Source organism: Phyllostomus discolor, chromosome 4 (assembly GCF_004126475.2).
Source record: "Phyllostomus discolor isolate MPI-MPIP mPhyDis1 chromosome 4, mPhyDis1.pri.v3, whole genome shotgun sequence".
In the NCBI taxonomy this organism is placed as follows: Eukaryota; Metazoa; Chordata; class Mammalia; order Chiroptera; family Phyllostomidae; genus Phyllostomus; species Phyllostomus discolor.
Genome location: NC_040906.2, coordinates 151034019 through 151056700, shown reverse-complemented (window position 1 = coordinate 151056700; position 22682 = coordinate 151034019). Strand labels below are relative to the sequence as shown.

Here is a 22682-nt window from a genome sequence, read left to right as displayed (position 1 = left end):
TCTGGCAAGTAACTGTACGGTCGGTGATTACTACAGAGAGCTTTCTGGGCCGCGTCCCATGGGTCCATGGTGGCTAATGTGCCAATTTCCCTGGCAGGTCAGGTGCCTGTGGAGAGACCCTGAGGAGGGGGTGCTCTCCTTGGGATTGCCTCCCAGCACGTACTGCCGTTCTCTTCCTCCATGCTTTCCTCCCTGCAAATGGTGCAGTTTCCTGAGTTCTGGAACAGATGGAGAGCTGGGCACAGGCCCGGCTGTCTCGCGGGTCCAATTGCTGCTGGAACAAGCCACCTTGGGAACAACAGGGATGCTAGACACACTGACAGTGCGCACTGCCAACCGCGCTGGGAGGGCACAGGCGGTGGCTTCCCAGCTTAACAAGCAGGAAGTAAATGGCCTACTGAAACTACGTACAGGCCACTCAGAGCAGAGGTCTGGACATACTAACCAGTGGTAAACAAGCACTTCTTTCCACAAAATGGCCAAATGAATAGAAGGTTAAAGACCAGCTCCTCCCAGGAGTCCTGGGCCACCACTGCACTAAGCCAAAGCCAGTGGTAATGACTTCAAAGGTGAAGGTTCTTTGGGTACAAGAAGGAATGCTTAAGGATCTGATCAACAGCAAGGAAGTGAGGGCCTCTCTGAGCTTTAAAATATACTTATTAAAAAGAGCAATATGTGCAAAAGGAAAGAAAACGCTGTACCAAAGGGACAGCAACCATTCTTCACCTAAGACCCTACCTCCCATTCTAAGTCTGAAGGCCCAAAACATACAGGCATCTTTTTCAGTTGCTTCCAGGCAAATCCAAAGCTCCTTCCAATCTCTAAGATTAAGGAACTGGCGAAGACGTGACTGGGCTAGTCCAGGCTGTGCCACGCTGTACCTCCCGGGCACCATGACATCGAGGCAGGCCAGCTCACCGACCACCCAGGGAGGCTTGGGTTCAAGGCTCAGACATAACACAGACACCACAACAGGACTGTGGTGGGGATTGGAGATGGTGTTTTATTATGTGCATGTACTGGCCAGGTGTGAATGTTATAACTTCAAAGAGAATTCTTATCTCTCCCCAACTTGTGAATTATCAAATTTCACCTTGTCATCCAAAAACAGCCAAAATGCAGCCAAAGCCTCACAAAGGAAAAGAGAGAAGAAAGCCGCACAAACCGTCCTGCTCTGCTCATCAGGCTCATTAGAGGCACAAGATGCCCGGAGAAGGGCACATGCCATGGCAGCACCGGCTCCTGCGTTAGCCAGGGTCAGAGATCCTAGGAATGTGTCAGAAGTCTCTGGTGAGTGAATGAGTCAATGAAAGAATTAAGTTGAGGCTCAAAACAAAGCTGGAAACTACTTTGGGAATTCCCAGGATCGAAGGGAAAGACAGTAGTTTGGGCTTTCTGTTTGACAGACGACCTTGCTGTGGGGAAGTGGTTTGTTTCTGTAAGCATAGGACACATTGTCTCTCTTCATTTAGGGAACCTGTGGTACCTTCGAACCGATGACACTGAGCTTCTGCTTTGTTTGCCCCAATACTGAAAAAAGACTCCTGGTCTAAATGGCAGGAAAATACAGAATTCGGCTGTGGCTTCTTATATGATCTCTCTCCCTCCCACAGCAACATTCTTCTCCATCTACTCGATTATTTCTGTGCACGGAACTTAAACCACCACCCTCCCGTGCCCAAGCCTTTCCTGCAATGGGCATGCGAATGTCTTAAGGACAATGGTCTGGTTCACACAAATATCATTATCATGGCTAATATCTTACTCATTCCACTCCATAGCTTCGGAGGAGGAGAGGGATCTTGCTGCAACCTCTGTGCATGCGGTCAGCTAAGGTCACGAGCTCCAGACCAGAAGTGCCGTCTGGTCTCCCCAGCAACAGATGCACCAGATCAACAGGCCTGTGGTGCACCGCTAGCCACGCCCCTCCCCCCCCCCCCCCCGCCCGTCCCATGCAATAAATTCAGCCTCTCAGACACTGAGACGAAAGCACAGCTATACTTTTTGCCATGGTTGCAAGCTACTGAGATAGCCTTGTTTACATAATTACCTTTGTTAAACAGCCCTTTGCAAATCCAGCGCATATTACAATTTTTTTTGAGACAGAAAAATACTACAGTTTTGAGAAAATGTTGGCCAAGCAGGAATGTCATATTTTTGCTTTTCAATGACAGCTACTGAATAATGAAATGCTCCCCACTCCTCATCCCACCCCACCCCACCCCACCCCCTCCTCCGCTTACTCTCAGCCAGGCTCACCTGGGTCACCTGGGGCAGAAGGTAGCCTCCAGGACAGGTCACTATTTTGGATACATGCCCTCCTCCCCCAACCCCCACCAGTCGCACAGAAAAAACTGCGTGCACAATCTGGAACAGAATCCCAGGCTTTCAGTTCCTAGTCTTTTGCTAGCACCAGCCCTGTGTACTTGGGTATCTGAACTTCATCCTCAAATTAAATCCAGTAAATGGCCTTATTGCTAGGGCCTCCAGCTCTTGCACTTACAGGGGCATTTACAGGGTGGGTGGGAAGACATGAAAGTGGCTGAGTCTTCTTTTCTGCTTCTTTTCTGTTGCCTCCTCTACACCCAGCCTGGGGTGCCCAGCCTGGGGTGTGGGTACAGGCCTGGCTCCACTTCCTCCCCACCTCTCCCATGACCACTGCCCTAGTAGAACAATAACCCTCATCCTTCTGGACTGAGGGGCTGCTCAGCTTGTCGTCTGAGAGCTGCCAGGCAGAGAGGCAGGCTGGGGGAGAAGGGTCAGAGGTTGTGAAGGACCCCCAGCAATGAGTGGGGAGGGGAGAGGAAGCGTGGAGTGCCGATCAGTCTACAATCAAAGAGTTAAACTTCCCAGCCAACCTGTTGGGTACCGGGGCTGTAGCAACCCTGTTCCCTCATTTAGTCTGAGCCTCCTCTTCCAAGTGAATCAGCTACCATTCAAGACACTTCTCACTGCTGGCGGTGAGGAATTTCTTCTGCCCCAACTCTATCAATCACATCCCTCTTTGTCATGATGCTCATTTCCACAGTGTTCTTGAGAGAAACCTTAAACGCAAACGTGCTGCCAGTTCTTTAAGCAGAAATGAAAAAAATACATGATCATAAATATGCAATGAGTATCCTGAATCTAGAAAGGGATTTAGCCTCCGATAAAGATTTTCCTGCTTTCTCTCAGCCCCATTTTCGCTGCTCTCCAATTTGCCGACTCTTTTGTCCCCATAACAAACACCAGAAGGCCACGCAGCTGTTTGGTCTGTGATGCGATCGGCTTTCTTTTTATAGCAAAAGGTCTATGAGGTTTGCTTTTGCTGTTTTGTTGAGGACTTACAACAAAGCCTCCTGTTCCCAATATCCCGAAGCCACTACATTCAGGTGAAATCTTCTAGAAGAAACCTGCAAACAAAAGTCCCAGCCAGGCATTATGTACGACCTCCCCAGAGACTATCCACAGGCACCCAGGGACGCCATCGGTTACAATAGCTAGCTTTGCTCCTAGTGCTCCAAACCCTGTATTAAAGAGAGATCGTACTCACATCCGGGGGTCTGTCCTCCCCATTCTACACCAGGTTCTGTTGCTGGATAACTGCAGTCAATTCTTTCCTGGAGAAATCACTAGCTTCCCAGGCTGTCACGCCCAGTGGGTCTGCAGTGATTTACGTTATAATGCTTGCTGCCTTTTTCCTGTGAGTTTCCTCTGCCAAGACTGGCCAAATCACATCTAAAAGCCTATTAAGACATCCATTCAGCTCGTCCTAGTCTTCTCGTCACAGCTTCTGAAAGATTTCGGGTCTATAGGTTTTGTTGGAGAGCTCCCCCCTGCCGGCAGAGGACCTGTAACACGGCCCTGACAGAAGAGTCTGGGAAGAATTCACAGATGGGTGGGAGGCTTTTGAATGATGCTCAGACCAACGACATTTGCATTGTTTCAGTAGTAATGCAAGGAGAGATGAATGTGCGTGTTGTGAGGGAGGAGGTGGTAAGGTTAACATCGGTAACAAACCGCCTTTATGGTAGCAGGAAAAGGCTCGCGCTGCCGGAAGGGCAGAGCCCCAGATACCAGGCGCGTCTGGGCAGAGAGCTCCACGCGGTGGCTGCCGCAGCCCCGGAGGTGAGGGGGCAGCCGCGCCCCGTCCCTGACGTTTGTAAACCCACAGTTTGTCTCAAAGATTCTCCTCTGAACAGTCTCTGAAGAAAGGGGGAAGGGCAAAAAAGAGACCTAATTTGTATCACGTGCAGTCAATGACCCTAAATATTACAGGTATGTCCTCCAGCCCACTTGTTGAAACAACAGAAAACCAACTTCCCAACTGGAGCAATCATAGAAAGTAAGAGGGTTTTCATTCTGACTTACGCCCACATCACCACCTTGCCTGCATTTGCTAAGGCAGAGTTGTTGGTCCCGGAGATGGAAAATAACTGTCAACACACACCTTCTGAGCCCTCGCTCTGCCCAAAGCCTTGCCCCCATTTCACTGAGGGTAGTAGCTCCTGTGGGTGATGGGCTGGGACCTGCTATGGCTATTATTTAGCTTATACCAGGGGCAGGAGACTAGCCAGGGACTCGTGCCAGTGAGCTGCAGAGAGGCGGAATTCCACTGGGGAGACAAAGAGCCAGTGGAACGATATGCTTATTTTCAGTACACAACACTTGTACTAGTTTATCCCAAAGTGACCACTGCTGGGACACTCTGATCACCACTGCAGGGCACATGGGGTCGGAACAGAGATGAATGCGACTCACGCCTCGCTTTGAAGAAACTTGTCATCTGGCCCCGATAAGCCTCAGTCAGGGGCCAAAGGCCAGATGTGATGGCAGAAGAGAAATGTAAACCGAATGCGACAGAAGTACACAAGAAGAGGCTTATTTTCTCAAAGCTTCTGGGACATTTCCTCCTTCTGAGAATATTCATGGGCCGCAACCTTGATAAACAATGATGACAGCACAGCAGTGACTACTCACAAAGCCTGGCACCCACAGGTGCTGCCTAAAAAAGACGGGAACGACAGAGGCAGGTGTACACCTCTCGAGGAGCCCCGGCTTGTTTCACATCCCACCATCGCAAGGGAACTGCGCGCTTGCTCCTTGAGCATTTGCAAGTACAGTGACTGAATCCAAAATAGTCGCCTTTGCAGGAGACACAGAGAGGCTATTGCAGTGGAAACTGAGGGACATCTGGATTCTATTCAGGTAACCTGAGATACCCCACCATCAAGAAAAGCTGCTAACAAATGTAAAATATCAGAGGCATGAGACAATATCATTCACTGAATGAAGATGTGATATCAGGAGGCTTGTGATGTCCAGAGACCTCCCATTTTTACATGGGACAACAATTACTTGGTGGTTGGCTGACACTATTAAATCAGCAGAGCCTCCAAAATGGGGCTAGGCACTCAGGTCCTAGAGCAAATGACCCACTTGCTCAAAATCTAGACTGAGCCCTCGCTGAGCTTTCTGCCACCTCATCTCTCCAGGGACAGAATGACCATGCCCTCATCCATGCTCCTACAGTTTTCTGTAAGTTCTTGCTCTGTGCTGAACGTTGTCCCTTCCAAATCTATATGCTAAAACCCTAACCCTCACTGTTGACTGTATTTGGAAACAGGTAGGGCTTTTATAAGCTAATTAACGTTTAAAACAAAGTCATAAGATGGGACCCTGGTCTGATAGGATTAATGGCCTTATAAAAAGGGACATCCCAAAATCTCCATGTACTGTCTCTCTCCGAGATCCAGCCCCACCCCACCTGCTCAGAGGAAAAGCCATGTGAGCCCTTAGCAAGGAAGTGGCCATCTGCAAACCAGGTAGTTTTATCAGAAACCAAACCCCACTAGAGCCTGACCTGGGCCTTCCAGCCTCCAGAACTGTGAGAAGTAAATTCCTATTGGTTAAGCCACCCAGGCTGTGGTGTTGTGCTATAGCAGCCCCACCTGACCAAGACAGGAGCAGATTTCACAGAGTGATCACTGGCAGGGGCTCAAGATTGGTCTTCCTGGTTGGACTGAGCTCCTTGAGGGCAGAAACCCGGCTTTGGTTATCTGGTATCCCCAGTAGCTGGCACGGTCCCTGGAACAGCCTTTAATGTCCATTAGGTGGATAACAGAACAACTAATTATAGATTGCTTTTTCTAATCATTAATTGGTCTTCAAAAGCCTGTAGACCCCATAAGAAATAGAGCAGGTGCTAACCTAGTCAGCTAACCTCTTTCCTCTCCCCACAGGTGAGACAGGCTGTAACTCCAGAACCTCCAAGAGATAACCACTGGGGAGGGAGGGTCATCATTATCCTCTCCCCCTTCCTCCCAAAATGGGGGATGACAGCCCCTGGGGCCAGAAGAATCACTGATCTCGAGGCAGGAGACAGTCCCTACTCGGGGACACAGGTCTGTCAGCACCAGAGCCCTGGACAGCACTACCACCACTCCAGCAACTTTCTTCTTGTTACCCTCAACCCCCATTGGATAAAATTACAAATACTAAAGACAAACAAAAAATAATAATTATCATCACACCAATCCCTAAAGAGTAGTCCATCCTCCATGTATTCAAAGCCCTACTCCTACCCACTCCTTAAGTCTGCTTTGATGTAGTGTCCTTCTGCCCCCAATTTTCCTACTAAAAAGTGCTGTTGATGTTGATTTTGGGTATACTAAGCATTTATTGAAGATATGGGCACAAAGAACTATGGAAACGGGGAGGGAGATCTTGCCTGGTGTGCTGGGCGGGGGGTGGTGAAAGGAGTCAGCAAAGTTCTCACAGAGAAGGTAAAACACTTGGACGGGTGTTGGAGGACGTGTAGGATCTTGTTAGGTAGAGAAGTGGGGGAGCACATGGGCAGAGGACACAGCAAGAGCAAACGCAGGAAGGTCTGAAGGTATATGTCAGGAACAGGAGAACAGAGACCTTTGCAGCTGGAGCTCATAATGCATGGGCAGTGACTACCACAGATGACGGTGCAGTCAGGCTATGGAGAAACTTCCACCCGGCCAAAGACGTTGGACTGTTCTTGCACTTGTGATGGGGAGCCCTAGAGGTCGGTAGGCATTCAGTGTGGGCTTCAGCAAGCCATTACAGAGGCAGCACACACCTGGAGCAGCCAGCATGACACGGCCGAGCTCCTTCCCCAGGAAATCCACGCTGCATCTCAGCTGCAAGCTGCCACAGCTTTGAACTGCACCTGTGAGCACCCATGCTTTATTTCCATTTATTTTGTGCATCCATTACCAACATGTGTCCTAAGGTAAGAGCTTCTTCACTTTATGCCATTTCAGCTTGTGAAAGGATTCATAGGCAGGCTCTACTTGCAGACAGCAGGGGCAACCTGTATTGTCTTCCATAGTGGCTGTAATGTTTTGCATTCCCACCAGCTGGTTGAACATTGACCTAATTGTTAAATGCTGTGGGACCTTTCAGTTCTTACCTTACGTGGTTTCTCTGTTGCGCTGGTACTGCTGCCATCCCTCCTTCACCACACTTGGTCGTCCTTTGGTTTTCGTGACCCACTCTCTCCTCATTCTCCTACCATCACTCAAACAATTTCTCTCTCTCATTCAAGGGCTCGCCTTCCACTGGTCCCTTGAGTGTTGTAGGCCCCTAAGATGCTATCCCTGGTTGTCTTCTCTGCTCGTTTCCTTCTCCAGCTCTCAGCACCGCACCCCCGCCCCGCCCACTGCCACCCACACGCTCCTCTGCTGCCTGGAGACGCATTGCTCCAAACCTCCTTTAGCCTCAACCACTTTCTCTGAAGCTCCAAATTCTTAAACGCCCAACCACTTAACAGACATCCTACTTGGATGTGATTTACCAACATGTTCACAACCAGATCACCTTCCTTCTTCTCCCCACACCCATTCCTTTTCCTGTGTTCTCATCTTGGGGAGTGCTCTGTCTTCTTTCATCTGCCTATGTGCGTAATCTGGACACTCCTCCTGTTCTTTTGATTTTCCTTCCCCAACACTCGTATTCAATAAATCAGCTAACCCTACTGCTGTGAGACAGTAAGGCAGAGAGATTAAAAATGCAAGCATTGAAGCCAGAGTGTGTGGGCTCAAATTCCAGCTCTGCCACCTACTTTGGGCAAATTTCTTAATGACTCTAAGCCTGTTTCCTCATGTGTGAAATAGAAATAACAGCTCCTACCTCACTGAGTTGTTGCAGAGACTGAATGAGATAATATACACATTACACAAAGCCTGGCACATAGAGAGTGCTCAGTAATTATAAGCATGGTTGCATGGTTACTGCTTAAATCTTCTCTAGCTGCAGTTCCACTGTCTTGACTCTGGCTGCTATCGCTTTTCACCTGAACTGTCACAGTGGCATCCAATGGGATGCTGATGATGTTTCTTCACATTGTGGTTATCTAACTTAGAAACTGGGATACCAGGGGTGAGGTGGAGTTCAGCTTGCCTATGAGTTTTGACCTAGGTAAAAGCAGAAGCCAAAGCAAGGATGACATTCAGGATTCAGATACTCAGTGTACTTTGGCTCGAAATGTATCTTCAGTAAAAGATAACTTTGCAGAAGTCAACTGAACCTGGCCAGAGAGTTGTTGGGATTCTTAAACTTGACTCTCGGAAAGACAGAGCCTTTGAGCCAACAGTGGTTACATTCTCTCTCTTCTGTCTGGGCTTAGAGACCACTGAGACAATAAGCGGTAAGTTCTCTTCTGACTGTCAGTGTTAGAAGAAAGAGCAATGAGAAACTGACCCTTCCCCTCCTGCTAGTTTCAAGACAGTAAAGACGGGAGCAGCTGGCTGAGCTGTGGAGTAGGAGGAGCCCCTGACACTGCCCCATCTGCCAGCCAAGTGATCTGCCAGGTGACGGTGCCTGGGCCTTTGTTGCAGATTATTTTGCCTTTGTATATGGGCCTTTCTCTGTGTCTCTTGCCAAAGAGTATTTCATGTAAACAGACTATACAGGCGTTGGGGGGACTGCTAATTCTAGGGCTGACATTTGCATGGGGAAGCCGTTCTGCCGTGTTGGCCTCCCTGCCCCAAGTCTAGCCCACTCCCTTCTCCACCTGGATGCATGTGATCACCGATGTCAGACACTTTTTCATTACACGAATGTGACAGTGATTGCTTAGAACCCGCAGTGACTGCTTAGAACCCGCAGCAACTCCCATTCCCCCCGAACAAAGTCCAGTGACACACAAATCCAAGCAGGGGCTGGTCTCAGCCTGTCTCTACCCACCCACCCACCCATCCTGTGCCCTGGCTTGGCCACAAGGGTGCTCAGAACACCTTGGAAACACCATCCTGTCATTTGTGCTTAGTTCTTTGGATGCTTTCCAAACTTTCCCTTATCCTTCAAACCTGATTCGAGGTGTCCTCCTCTCAGAAGATTCTCCAATGCCGCTCCATGCTCTGGGTTCCACAGGTCAAAAATCCCGGTACCTGAGCTTAAATCCCAGCTCAGCCACTTATTTTGGGTGACTTCCTGAATGAATCTAAGCTTATTTCCTCATGTGTAAAATAGGAAGAAAAACAGTCTTTACCCATGAGGACGTTACAAAGATTGAATGAGGCCAATATAAAATAATATTTTGGTTTTTTTTAGTCCCAAAGGTGCCCTGGCCAGTGTGGCTCACTGTCGGTTAGTTGGGCGGAGTCCTGGTCAGGGCACAGGCCTGGGTTGCGGGTCTGGTCCCCCAGGGGGCGTGTGAGAGGCAACCAAGTGGTGTTTTTCTCTGTCATTGATGTTCCTCACCCTTTCTTTCTTACTCCCTTTTCCCTTCTCTAAGAAAATAAAAAATAAAATATTGAAATCCCAAACCAGACTTCAATTGTGTGATGTTAGTATTCTTGGCCTCTCTTTCTACCTCCTACAGTCACCGCCTCGTCTGAGGAGACTCCCCGCACCCGAGGTGTTCCTGGGCTCCAGAAAGCAGAGCCGGAGGACGGGCAGGAGACTGGGGAGGGGGAGGGGGACTTGTCAAGGGAGGCTAAGCTAATCTAGACACATATTGGGTTGGCCAAGAAAGTCTGTTACCTTTTTTCCATAAAATAAAATACACATTTTTCATTTTTACCAATAACTTTATTGATTTGGATATTTTGAGTATGTCGGTTATCTCCCACTATTAGTTTCTAGTGGGTAAAGGCCAGGGGTGCTGCTAAACATCTTCCAATGCATTAGATAAGTCCAACAGCAAAGATCTGGCCAAAATATCAGTAGTATCAAGAAACTTCACAAACCACTTTTGACACATTCCATCATCACAGCTATGTTTTTACCTTTCTTGAAATAATAAAGCATAATACACTGAAAGTGTTACATATTTTCTTCCATCTTCAATATTAAAATAGATTCACAAAAATTTACCAATTTTGATGTTTTTTTTTAAAGTACGCTGATAAAACAGCTGTCACAATACAACCTAACAAAATTGTTTCGAATGAAGTTAAAGACAACTAAACGCTACTAGAGCCATTATATGGAAAAAACGAACAGAGTTTTGGCCAGCCCAGTAATGAAGAGCTGGGAGAGGGAGCAGGAAGTGCCCTGCAGGGTGAAGGCTGGAACACAACAGAGGCAGAGGAGGGGGAAGAGAGGGAGGGGGAAGGGGAGGGGGAGGGGGAGGAGGGCAGCAGCTTTGCGAACACAGGGGATGTGAGTGAACTGGGGGAGGTGGGGGCCTGAAAACTGTTACTGGGGGCTTACAAACGGAGTTTCCTTTACCTTTTTAACAGTGACAAGTAAATGATCACCCTTCTTTTTAAAATTACTTTTGGTCTTTGGATTGTACTTCTTTGACAATTTCCACACAGATACTAGCCCATATGAGGCTGGAATCCTTTGGGGTTACCCTCGTTTGCAGTGTTTTCCTCTCAGGCTTGGCCTCTCCAGTTTGGGGCCGTGCCCCACTGCTCTCAGTAAAGCCGGTGCCAGCTCGCAGCCTGGAGTGCGGCATGTGCACAGTGAACACCTGCTGAATGAACATCTGTGCTTATCCAGCTGGACCACCGATCCCTGGGAGCAAGTGCCTGCTCTTACTTTCCCATGTGCCCAAACCCATCGCTGAATGCTGCAGTGAGTTGAATGGTGGCCTCCAAGCGACACGGCCACGTCCTAACCCCCCAGACACCTACGAGTATTAACATATAACAAAAGATAAGATTATGTTAAGGATCCTGAGAGGAAAAGCTTACCCTGGATTTTGTGGGTGGGCCCTAGATGCAGTCACATGCATCCTGATATGAGAAGCAGAGAGAAGGTTAAGGCAGAAGAGGAGGAGGCCACGGGCCCCAGAGGCAGAGGTTCGAGTGCTGTGGCTGTAAAGCCGGGAACGCCAGGAACCACTGGAGGACAGAGGACAGAAGAAGCAAACAAAGATGATCCCCAAGAGTCTCCAGGGGGAGAACAGCTGAGCTGACACCTTACTTAAGACTTCTGGCCTCCAGAACGTGAGAGAATAATGTCTGTTGTTTTAATTTAAGTTGCCTAGTTTGTGGTAATTTATCACAAATGCCTTATACATAAAGGATATTTAATAATTCTATCCATTATCAGTCTGGGTCACTTACAAGCACAGAGTGTGCTTCCTTTTTAAAGCCACTCACACAGACCTCCATGGCCAAGAGCCGGGGGTCCAATGCGTCCTTTAACCCCTGTGATGCTGTGGTAACCAAGGGGTCCCCCCTTCTGTCTGAGAGACAGTCAGGTTCCAGGGCTAAGAGTATTCTGCTGACCACATCGAAATGTCCTTCACTCGCTCCTTCAGGAAGGAGACAGTGCGGGAGAGAAGCACTGAATGACGCTGTGCTAGCAGAAGCCACGGCTCATGCCACTGAGGGTGGAGAGCGCCGTCCCTGGGGTCTCTCCAGTGGAGACCTGGCTCGGGCTGAGGACTCAGCAGTCTCCCCACAGGAGACGCCGTGAATCTGAAAGAGAGCCGTGTCAGGCAGCCAGTTTCCCATTCTGCCCCACCACACATATATTCCCTCTCTCTCCCTCTCTCTCTCTCTCTCTCTCTCTCTCTCTCTCTCTCTCTCTCTCTCTCTCTCTCTCTCTCTCTCTCCCCCTCCCTTCATGAACTTTTTCTGCTAGCCAGCAATTTACTGTCTGAATGTAGCTGTACAAACTCAATTCCAAATACAGCAAAGGAAAGTCTGGGATTAACATAAGTGTCTACTCATAAGTAAATAACAGCTGTTATTTACCACTCTGCCTTGTTTTTCAGCCTCATTTCTTCCACAGTGTTCCTCCAAGGACAGAGGCCTCCCCTTAGGGTGGGGCGGGACCTGTAAGGCAGGAGGCCCATGACCCCCACCACACACAGGTTGCTTCTACTCAGCAAGGTCTGCTACTGGAGCCAGTTTTCCTATCTGTGGTCCCACTTTATTCAATTTCTTTGCTTATGAAATATTAACATAATATCCACCTCACACTAGAAATTTTAGATACTATGATGCATGCCACCCCTCCTCCTCATCCCTTTTCTCCTAACCCATGTGACTTTCTGCAATAATTCTTTCTGAAAGCAAGCATGTCTGGGCTAGATGTGATTTGATGGGAAGAGTGTCCATTACCTACAAGAGGAGACATCCAGTGGTCTGGAAATGCTGCTACTATGCCAACTCTTCCCACACTGTTTGCAGAAGCTGACGCACATGGGCCTCCCGTCTAAATTCTCTTCCAAGGCTGGCTGAGGCAGGAGTGGGTAGAAACAAGGGGAGGAGAAGGTCTCTTTAAGCACAGCCCCCCTGAGTGCTTCATGACCTTGGGTAGGTAAGATGACTTCCCTGGGCCTTCACGTCCGCATGTGTAAAATGGGGACACTAATGGTAGCTCCTGGCTTCGCAGGCGAGCTAACAGGACTACTGCTGGGTGTGCAGGACAGACACTTAGCGTACACAGTGCCAGGCACAGAGCAAGCCCTCGGGAAATACTAAGTGTGCGTGCATGCATGCATGTCTAAAGTCCAAGGGATGCTCAAGTCTCCGGTTAGATTTCCAAATTCTTTCCAACATTTAATACTCCCCATATTGCATTTTGATCATCCCTCAGGCCCACTCCAGAGAGTTTTGGCCCCTTGGCCTTACTCAGCACACAGCATGACACAGCATTTGGCTCCAGCACGGAGCTTTGCTGGGATCAAGTGGCCCCGCAGCGGAGGGGAACTAGGACATCGAGGAGCGCTGGCCATGGGGGAGGCTCCGAAGTTCTCTCCCATCACCCAGTGACAATCAGACACACGCACGCAACACTCAGGATCGCACTCCTGCCTGGCGGGCTCCAATCTCCGGAAGGTGAGTGCACAGCAGGTGGAGAATGGGCTTCGTGGGAAGGCCCGAAGTCAGCTTCCCCCATCACATTACACTGCTCCCAAACCCTGGATATTCCCCAGCTAAGAATTCTCTCAAATTGGTTATTGTTCAAATCTTTAAGTTTCACTCACAGATTAACCATAAGCAAGTTTGGTCCACCAAATTCTTTTGCCAGTAATTATGTGACATGACAAACACACCAAATCATCATCGTCATCAGTTACTGTGCATTACTCAGAATTAAAACTGCCACGTGTTTACAGGGAGAAGAGGTGCCTATGGTGAAGCCAGCAGGAAGAAACATGACGGTGACCTTGAATCGCTTTTATACGCCCAGAACTAGCTCCAGAGACATTTGTTCCCAAGGGTTTTGAACAATCTTAAACAGTTATGTCTTTCAGAATATTCTCATAATTATCACAGTCAAATGACTTCCACAATGGAAATATATTTCATTAGTGGGCCGTCAGCAGTCTTCGGTTAGACAGGGCCAACCTGAGAAATCAGGAAGCTGGGGACCCTTCAGTGGAGGAGTCCCAGATGGAGCCTGTGCCCTCCTGCTAGCGGTCAGTCCCTCAGAGCACCAGGCTACGCCTTCTCTTCAGCCAAGCCAGGGCCTGGATGCGCTATGGTAAGTGGTGGGGTTTTCACGCTTGGTCTTGGCTCTTCCTTGCTCTCAGGGGCTGGGGACGAGACCTTGGGGAGGACAGTACCTAGCATTCTGCACCTTCAGGCAGGTCACCTCCTTGATGCTCATTTATATCTAGCCCAATGTTTAAACAAAGACTATGGTGGAAACAGGTGAGGAAGGGGGAGGGAGGAACAGAGGAGAAGAATGTGAAAAGACAGTGAGCACAGCTACTGACAGGGAGTTGGGGGTAAGGGGGCTCCAGTTCAGTCCTTCCCAGCTCCAGGTCCTCCTTCGTGCACCCCTTCCCAAATCAGAAGTGTTCCACCCAGCCCAGTCTCAACTCATAAATTTTGGGCGATGAAAATGTTCTAGAATCAGACAATGGTGATGCACATCTTTGTGAATATACTAAAAAGTACTAAACTGTATACTTTAAGAGTGAATTTTATGGCACGAGTAATAGCTCACTTAAAAAAATACCTGGTTACGTGCCAGGCCACGGAAAGCAGATGGACATGGATCAGATGCCAATGGGCCACAGGTGCTATGCTGTGGGGAATCACTGCGCCCCCTGCCCAGCCCTGCCCCAGGCTTCAGACTCCTGCTCCGTAAGACAGAGTTACCAGAAGAACGATCTCAAGTGGCTACTGTGAGACCAAACAAGGTCACAAACAGAGGGTTTGGCACAGTGATGGCACATGGACAAATTTCCAATAAACTATCATTGATGTTCACATGACAAAGAGTTGAAACTGCACTCAGCCAACATACCTCTTGATGTTCCTGGGATATATTCATTAATGACTTCAATCAGACCTACTATTTGATACAACTGTCTATGTAATCTCAGGTGAGGAGTGAAACTGGTGAGGTTTGCTGTTCAGTCAGGAGAAAAGCCTGTCACAAAGAAACATCAACAAGCAGAGACACAGCTTCCACCCTGCCCCTCTGTCCTCCAGCGCGGGCAAGGGCACTGACACCAGGGCTTTGGCCAAAGCAAAGGCAAGGCCCCTCTCCGGCTGGCTCCTGCTGGAGGCGGCAGGGAAAAACATGTGATAATGGAGGTTTCCGACTGCAAGATCCAGCTCTCACCAGACCCACTACTGCCCCTGCACCTGCCTCAATTATATGTAATCCCCCCAAATAACAAGCTATGATAGCATCTTCTAGTTACCACGCTTAACAATGCCAACAGTGCCCCACACATCAGTTCTCTAAAACACAACATTTTTGGGGGGCAGTTCCACACATGCCCTACACTTGCCAGGGCTGAAGGGACACTGGCTGCGGGGTCCTCCCCTCTCCTCTCCTCCCCTCCCCTCCCCTCCTCTCTCCTCCCCTTCCCTCCTCTCCCCTCCCGTCCAGTCCTGTCCTGTCTCTGGGCTGCGTCCTCTGGACGCCACTCAGGGTGAACAGGTCCTGTGTGATAAGGGCTTCCCTCTGCTGTTTCCCTTATTTCTTTTTTCCTAAATGTGGTTTGATGAAACCTTTAACTCATCATACTGCTTTCAGCCCCGCCCCCACCTTTTGAAATATCATTGGCTAGTTGTACTATTCCTTTTTTCAGATATTAGCTGCACACATATGAAAACTTGTGGCTGGTATACACATTTATATACATTTCTTCCCTTAAATTTTCAATGGCTTTGCTGGGGAGTTAACTTAGCTCCTAAAAAAATGAATTGATCATCATTTTAGAGTCAGATTAATTTAGGGTTCACTCCTTACTGGTTATTTTACTATGGAGAACTACTTAACTTCTTAGCTACTTCTTTTGTCAAGAAAGCATATTATCTACTTGATAAAACTGTGGTAGAAATTAAATGAGATTGTATGTAAGAACATTAGATAATATATCTAGAATGTATATAGAAGCCAGCTTTTAGTAATTACCAGTACAGCCATCCTCATATCTCTGGAGACTGGTTCTAGGACACCTGCAGATAACAACATTCTTGAATGTTTGCGTCCTTTATATAAATTGGCAGAATATTTGCATATAACCTATATTTGCATATAGACTACAGCAGGATATGCTTACACATCACTTCATTTGAGTAGATTCAAATTGTTTGGTGTGTGGAAGATTCAGGTTTTGCTTTTTGGAGCTTTCTGGGATTTTTTCCCCTAATATTTTCAATCTGTAGTTGGTTCAATCAGAAGAAACTTAACTCATAGATACGGAGAGCCAACCACAAATGGTAACCACCAGTATTGTTGCTGTTGCTGTTATCAGCCAAGACAACATGTTTGACTCTATTTAATATTGCTTCCTTCAAAATTCAGTCCATCTTTTGGGGTAGGAGACACTGCACAGCAACATCTGGCCTCCTATGAACCTGGGAATGTCACACAGGAAGTTATGGGTTAAAGTGCAGTATTTCTCTGACCTCATCCTACAAATACAGCCTCGTGGAGAACCCTCCTTTTGGACACCTCTTGGGTACCACGTCATAATTCTCTCAACTCTGCCTCATTGGCCACTGCAGCCACCAGAGCTGCTGACCAGTAGAACTGCACAGCACCTCTCCTGGGGTGGACCTTCTCTGACACTGTGTAGTGGGACTCCATCTAGGGCACTGTTGGGGACCGCCCTGCCTGATCTCAGGAAACTGTAACTCCCCTGTAACTAAGGCTGAGTGAAAGACCTCCGGACCAGGAGCCACTAAGGAGACAAAACTTATTTCCCTGGCATGAATGCTGCCTGTTCTGTGCCTGACCTCCTAAGCTTGATCAGTTAGCCAATGACAGGTAAGATTTCCCATGGAGGGAATTGCCTAAGACAGGCATGATTATGAGGAGGCCTCTAGGAAGAGACTCGGGGCTGTGGAAATGAAGGGGTGATGGACATCAACCCCTGCCCTCTTGGCTTTGTCAAAGCCTGAGTCCTTGTTCTTAGAAGTGAATAATCCAAGCCTCCTGGCTGCCTCTGTCTCCTCTGTTAACTCAGGCCTGCGGAAATAGCAGGGGCAGTGTAGCCCAGACCAGAGATGGTGGATCCCCTGGGGTAATCAGGCCTGGGACATAGAATATGCAAGATCCTGTGAGATCTGTTTGCTGGAGAATGTTATTAAATTAGAATATGAAGGCACAAGCAGGAAATGAAACTAGCCCTTTGAGCCATATGTTAAAACTCCAAGCTCTGCCCAGAATCACAGTGGGGGTTCTGTCTGCACCTTTGTAAGTCACCTACTTCTTTTGATCTTTTCTGCCAGACTGTGAATCCACAAACTAAGTCTGTATTCTCAATAAAAATCTGCTTGGGAATGGATACAGGGCCGCTCTCCACTAGAGAGAGAGTGGCCGTTCTGTCCCTATTCCCCCACAGGACCTGGTTGTCTCTGTGTATGTTTTTCTCGTGTTTCGATGAGCATCCGCAGCAGAGAGGGATACTGCCAGCTGGTATCCGCCACAGGGCACAACCTAGAGGGGTGGGGAGTTTACACAGACAGAGCTGAGATGTGCCATTGGGCCTTTCGGGGGGGCAACCCCACCATCCTGAACTGCCGAATCCCCCAAACCAGCAGAAGCAGTTCCTCTTGCTGGAGAAGAGCAGCCACTCCCTGGACCTTCTTTGAATTCTAGTTAAAATAAACTTAAAAATGTATGTGACAATCAGAAAGATGTGAATAACTGCTAATATTTTATGATATTAGAAAGTAATTGTCAACTTCTGAATGTGTGATAAAGATAGTGTGGGGCTTATTTTTGCAGAAGAGTGCTTTTAGAGACACAAACTGAAGTATTCACAAAAAGAAATGACATGCTGTCTGGGATTTGCCCAAATAACCTGGGGCTGGGGGAGAGGGGTGCAGATGAAATCAGATTGTCCACACTGAAAACTGTTGAAGCTGAGGTCTCCTGTGCTATCGTTTCTACTTCTGTGTGTGTTTGAAATGTTTCATAATAATGTTTTTAAATGATTGAGAAAATACCCAAAGACTATTATTTTTTAAAAGACATTTAAAAAAACAGTAGGACATATGTACAAATTATCCAGTCCACAGGTGATGGTTAGTACAGTGGCGGGCTCACAGACAGTCCCCAACAACTCTGAGACACACATTTTATACACACGCACACGCGCGTGCACACACACACTCTCTCTCTCACACACTCACACACATTCAAGTTAGTCTGACAGAAAAGCCTTTGGAGATAACTCCTACTGGATCTGCTACATTCCTTAAAAAATTCCCAGACATGTCTTTTTCCGCACACCAGGGCCACACCGAGGACAACCCCAGCAGCCTGTCTCCAAGAGCGCATTCCATGGCTCGGAGACTCCTGAGAGCGCTGCAGCCTCTCCTCCCAGCAGCACCTCCACTCCCGGGGGAGGCAGCTTTCATGGTGCTTCACAGAGAATGGGCAGCTGTTAAAACACAAAAGGGCAAAAGCAGCCCCACCTGGACACCAGGTAGAACCCAGTAACCATGATGGCGGAAATGATTAAAAAAAGCTAATGTTTACTGAGCTTTTTACCCTGGGTCACGAAGTGTGGTAAGGTCTCCATTTAATCTTCTTGACAACATAAGGGGTTGGCCCTATGATGACCCACATTTCATAAATGAGAGAGAGGTCAGGCCACTTATCAGAACTGCACAGGTGTTAGGTTGCAGGGTCAGGATGTGACCCGGCTGTCAAATCCCATAGCGTCTGCTCTGAACTGCTGTGTAAGCCTGCCTTCCTAACTGCAACAAGGCATTGACTTTCCATGTTAGGTCAAGAATAGGCCAAGTTCTTTCAGAATAAATGCATTTTTTACTTAGATCTGGTCTCCATGCAACCAGTCTGTGGAGCAAGGCCCTCAGTCATTGGTCACTGCTGCCAGGGGCCCTCTGCAGAGCCTCCCAGGGAAGCAGACAGAGTGATCCATGTACTCTGTCCCGGCACAGGGCAGAAGTGCCGCCAGACAACCATCCCTGCATCACGGTCTGGATTTATCTGCGAAACCAGAAGCATGAACTCATATTTCTGCATTGATCTTTCTGTGCTTGCCTGCATGTGTGTGCGTGTGTGTTTGTGTGTATGTGTTAAACACTTGTTTGTTTTTACCTCATTGTCTTAGCTGTCAAAATACAGTGGCTGGAGAGACATGCCGAGAGCCTATGGTAGGTTAATGGTAGGTTTTTCAAACCACGTATTTTTCCCAGGGCGGCTAATCCTTAGAAATGTTGCCCTATTTATACCATTTGGGCTTTTGAGCTTTACTCAAAACAAACACTTAACGAAAGCCGAAGATTTACATCAGGGCACTCAATTCTCCCTGTCTCCTAAATCAGGATGCCCTCAGACATCATGAAGGAATTCAAATATTATTACTTACACCAAAATTAAGTTAATTATAAAAATGTTTTAAATATATACTTAGTTATAATGAATTTGATTAAGGCAGCGATCGGGGAACCTTACTCTTGTTTAAGACTTCCGATGCTTTCTTCCCTTTTCCCTAAAGAAACTATATGCTCTACTTAGCTGAATGAGGAGTCTAAAGAGAGTCCTGCTAATGATTTGCCAGGTTCTTGCAAAGGCTTCTATTTCCACCTGCCAAGTGTGCAGTACCACCTTGCAAAACCAGGTAGCAGGGGTGGGCATGGGGAACCTTCCTCAGGCATTAGTGTCCTGAGTCTAGGATGCTTGGGGCAGGTCTGCATGCTCTAGCTGCCTCCTTCCCCAGCATCACATACTTCATCACATTACCGATTTCTATTGTTTGCACACAGTCAACACCATTTGCATTACCTTGTTTGTTAATTTATTTGCTTGTGTATTGTTTGCACCCAGTCACCCCCACCCCACCGGAGTCCAAGAAGGCAAGAGCCTCTCCCATGCTCGCCACTGTACCCCAAGCCTGGAACAGCCCCTGGGCACCTCGGCACTTACAAATATTTGTTGAATGAATGAACAGATGAAGGAATGAAAGAGTGAATGAACTGGGTGTGAGATGTCTAATTCAGAATGTAAAAGTAGGGTTTAAAGACCAAACAATTGCCCTGTTCATCAGTAAGTATGTACGCTATGAAATTGCTGCTTAGGGAAAAGAATGAGCCAGAAATCTTCATTCCTCCCCACTTCCCCTCTGAAGGGGGGGACATAATCTTTTTTTTTTTTAACATATGCTATCTTTCAAGTTCAAAAAAGTACTTTTCCATAAGACAGGTTTTAAACTTTCCTTTTTTCTTGGCAATGGCAACGACCACAAAGTAATTACAGGCTTTACACCAAACAGGGTCATAAATTAATTGAAAAGCTTTGTACTTCCTACAACTCACCTGTCCTTCGACTGTCAGCAAGAATCCACGGGGATGACAACAGAGTATTAACTCAGTGGTTAGAGACAAATGCTTCAAGTCAGCCATAAAACTGTCTAAATGTCTTTGAAAATGAAACTCTTTTACAGCAGAGCCACATTTGGCTGCATTGTTAATATTGTGACTTGGTATAGGAAAAAAAAAAAGCCTTGCCTCATCATCTGGGGAATTAAGCCTCCTAAGGTGTCAGTTTGGAATTTAACGCAATGAAGAGGCATTCAGCTAACAATGCCCCCATATTCTGGGACTGCAAAGTTATTTTCAAGTTATATTGGGAAGACAGAACCTCAAAATATACATGTATGTACTGGATTTCAGAAAATCAAATCTCATTATTTACTGGCACCAGATACTATCTGACATCCACTCTCCCCAACACACACACACACACACACACACCCCTTCCCCATGTCACTGAGATCCAACCCAGAGGACCTGGCTTGCCCCACAACCCTTAGCACATTGACCTAAGGGGAGATGGGGAGAGAGGGCTGCTTTGTGGACAGTACAGTGATCATGAAGAGAAGCGCTTCTCCACACACATTCATGGTGGTGGGGGAGGCAAGGGGGTTCTGGTACAGATTAGGGATACCTTCAAGAAGGGGACAGCAGCATTCTGCTCCTCAAGTGGACATATGTTTGGCTAACGGAATTAATAATTTGCCCTTATTTACTTGAGCAGAGGAAAAGAGAGCTGAAAATGGTCCAGAAGAGACCACAGGGTGAAGAGGGGACAAGCCTTCCCTCAAACCCCAGATTCCGGATTCCTGAGACGTGCAGAAGCTATGCTCCAGGGTAAACACCAGGAGGCAGGGAACACTGCAGGGCATTTCAGGACCACCTGTCTCACTAGGTGGCTGTTAAGTTGTCGAAGGTGCAGAACAGTACCTGATCTTTATTAACTGCTATAAGTGCCAGTGGTGACATGTATTATTTTATTTGAAGCTAAGATAACACTAGTAATATAACTTTCAGCAAGTACCTAACCTCTGTGGGCCTGTCTGCAAAAGTGAAAATAATATTTACTTCACAGGGCTGTATGTATGGTTAAAAGTCTTGTACTTTGTAAGCTTTTAATACAGTGTACACTTTCTTTTTTTAAGATTGATTGATTGATTGATTGATTTTAGAGAGAGAGGAAAGGAGGAAGAGAGGGAAACACCAATATGTGGTTGCCTCTCACGCACCCTCTACTAGGGACACAGCCTGCAACCCAAGCATGTACCCTGACTGGGAATCAAACTGGTGACCCTTTGGTTTGAAGGCAGCACTCAATCCACTGAGCCACACCAGCCAGAGCTAGAGTGTGTACTTTCAATTCATTCATTCATTGGATGATCTTTGAACAGCCAGTAAATGCCAGACATATAACAGCAAAACAGATAATGCTTCCTGCCCTCATGGAGTCTGAAGTACAATGGCTAGCACTGGACAAGTAACTAAGTAACTCTAAGTGTAACATCAGAAGTTCAGTGTGCTCTGGCGACGTATATCTGAGGGAATAAACCCGGCTGGGGAGATCAGGGAAGTTTTCTCCAAGTAAATGGAACTTCAGCTGACGCACGAGGGTCAGTAAGGATGGGCCAGATTTAAAAGCACTCCAGGTGGAAGACACAGTACGTGCAGGGCCCCGAATCCAGCACTTTAGAACAGTAACTGGAAGAAGTCCAGTGTGGACAGGTGACAAGAAGCCAAGGGGGGTATTACAGTTAATTTTAGGTGTCAGCTTGGCTGGGCCATGGTGTGCACAGATGTTTATTCAAACATTGTTCTGGATTTTTCTGTGGCGGGTTTTTTGGATGAGATGAACATCTTAATCAGTGGACTCTGAGTAAAGCAGATTGCTCTGGGCAATGTGGGTGGGTCTCATCCAATCAGCTGAAGGCCTGAGTGAAAAAGACAGCCTCCCCCCAGGAAGAAAGAGTTCTGCAGCAGACTGCCTCAGCCTGCAACTGAAGCATCAGCTCTCCCGGGCCTCCCGCCTGTTGGCCCACCCTGAAGGGTCTGGACTTTGCACCCTCCACAATCACGTTAACCAATAAATCTCTCTCTCTCTCTCTTCCTGACATACACACATACCGCAGTGATCTGTCTCTAGAGAACCCCAGTACTACAGGGAGGAAGGAGCGGCAAGGTGGTGATGCGAGTGGAGGCCACCCAAGGGTCCGTGATCCCGGAGTGGGCAACTCACGGGATGCGAGGACAAGGGAGGTGTATGGGGCAATGGTGAGCTCTGGGAGAGCATTTACGGGGAGTCCCAAGGCCAGATCTGCGATTTTTAAATGGTTTGCCACGCTGCAGTCGAAGAGTGGAAGGTGGGGCCATGGAGGAGCCAGGGGGCATCGGTGTGGGCTGTTGCTGTTGGCATGAGCAGATGTTAGACGCTGGACTGGGCAAGGGTATGGGGAAGGTGTGGTGGAAGGATCCATGAACTATTGACAAGTTTTGATCATCACGGTTGGATGTAAA

The 22682-nt window shown here is 47.7% G+C and overlaps 1 protein-coding gene across 4 annotated transcripts in view; it reads right to left on the bottom strand.

Annotated features, from left to right (window-relative positions):
* The window catches only part of ANKRD6 (ankyrin repeat domain 6), a 174045-nt gene that overhangs the window by 63282 nt on the left and 88081 nt on the right, over positions 1 to 22682 (bottom strand). Inside the window, exon 1 of one of the 4 annotated variants that reach the window (XM_036024467.1) lies at positions 3533 to 3926. The exons of the other annotated variants lie outside the window; for them this stretch is intronic. The gene's annotated coding sequence lies outside the window, so the exon portion shown is untranslated. Of the gene's footprint in view, positions 1 to 3532; positions 3927 to 22682 lie in introns of those variants that run through there. 4 annotated transcript variants of the gene reach the window in all.